The sequence below is a fragment of the Octodon degus genome, unplaced genomic scaffold (genome assembly GCF_000260255.1).
Source record: "Octodon degus isolate 3935 unplaced genomic scaffold, OctDeg1.0 scaffold00214, whole genome shotgun sequence".
NCBI classification, from domain to species: Eukaryota; Metazoa; Chordata; class Mammalia; order Rodentia; family Octodontidae; genus Octodon; species Octodon degus.
Genome location: NW_004524790.1, coordinates 1443943 through 1445750, shown reverse-complemented (window position 1 = coordinate 1445750; position 1808 = coordinate 1443943). Strand labels below are relative to the sequence as shown.

At 40.5% G+C, this 1808-nt stretch overlaps 1 pseudogene; it reads left to right on the top strand.

Moving 5' to 3' along the window:
• The window catches only part of LOC111813700, a 1756-nt pseudogene extending 337 nt beyond the window's left edge, over positions 1-1419 (top strand).
• The last annotated feature ends 389 nt before the right edge of the window (positions 1420-1808 follow it).

Here is a 1808-nt window from a genome sequence, read left to right as displayed (position 1 = left end):
ATAATCCAGGATTCTAGTGATTCCTGCTTTAGTCTTGTTAATAAGGGTAGTATTCTAGATTACAGTGATTCTACAAATTTCAGAGTTGTTTTTGCTAGTTCTGAGAGGAATGTTGTTGGTATTTTGATTGAGATTGCATTAAATCTGTAAATAGGTTCTGAGTATGGTCTGTTGGACCCTACTGAGTCCATCTACACAAGGGAAAGGGCTGTCTCTATGCTTTCTGATGTCCTTTTCAATCTCCTTTTTTTCTGAAACACTATTTTCTGTTATAAAGAGGTCTTTTACTTGGGTGAATTTCTGAGTGTTTTATGTTTCTTGATGCTTTTTAAATTTTCTTAGGGTATATTTGCAAGACATAATATTTATATTCCTGTGTAAATTTGGTACATAGACATAGCATACTCTATTTTATGCTTTCATCCACCTTCCCTCTATACCTGAGCTCCTTCCATGATTTATTCCCATTCCTATTTGAAAAACATTTAGCCTCTAACTTCTGTTATCTTTCTTTTATTTTTCTCTTTTATAAAATTGAAGTTTCTCATATAAAAGAACCTGTATGATTTTAATCTTGTGTGTCACATTTATTTCTTTTTTTAAAGAATAAAATATATGGGGATGAGATGGTTTGTCTCAAAGACTGTTGCCCCAGGATGAAGGAGAACTAGAAGCCCATCTATTGCATCACAGGTGAGATCAGGGACCAGGGAGCTAACTCAGCCTTCGTGGAGCAGCTCCAGAAGCGCGGCTTACAAGTGAGCTCCATGATCGAGCCCATCAATGAGTACTGTGTCCAGCAGCTGAAGGAATTTGAGGGGAAAACTTTAGTGTCAGTTATCAAAGAGGGCTTGGAACTTCCAGAAGATGAAGAGGAGGAAAAAAAAAAGAGAGAAAAAGAAAACATTTGAAAACCTGTGCAAGATCACGAAAGACATCTTGGAGAAAAAGTTTGAAAATGTGGTCGTCTCAAACTGATTAGTGACATCCCCATGCTGTGTTGTCACAAGCACATATGGTTGGATGGCGAACATGGGAAGAATCATAAAAGCCCAAGCCCTAAGAGACAACTCTATAATGGGTTACATGGTGGCAAAGAAGCACCTGAAGATAAACCCTGACCACTCCATTATTGAGACATTGAGGCAAAAGGCTGAGGCCGATAAGAAAGACAAGTCTGTGAAGGACCTGGTCATCTTGCTGCATGAAACTGCACTGCTGTTCCCTGTCGTCAGCCTGGAAGACCCACAGACACACGCGAACAGGATTTACAGGGTGATCAAGCTGGGTCTAGGCATTGATGAGGATGACCCCACCACCTATGACACCGCTGCTGCTGTCAACAAAGAGATGCCACCCCGTGAAGGAGATGACGACACGTCGGTCGCGCATGGAAGAAGTCAACTGAGCTCGGCCTGAAGAACCACTAATGCGTGCTCAGTGCTTTAACCTTCATTCCCTCTGATAAGACATATTTTCAAGGATTCTTTTTTTGTTAAGTCTGTATGGCATGATAACTGCTTTTAAGAGAAGATAAGATTTCTTTCTTCTTTTAAGTAATACTGTGATATTTTAGGCACTAAAGCAGAGCCGGCAGTGTTTTCTTTTTTTTTTTTTTGTGGAACCAGGGATTGAACTCAGATCCTTGCATTTGCCAGTCAAGCGCTTATCCTGCTGAGCCATCTCCCCGGCCCCTGTTTTCTCGAGTTTCACCTTGGCTTATTTTAACAGGTTGAGATGTTTGTAGTAAGATGTAACTTCACTGTTAACATGTGAGGTCTGAAGTGCTTAGTCACGAAGCCAGATTC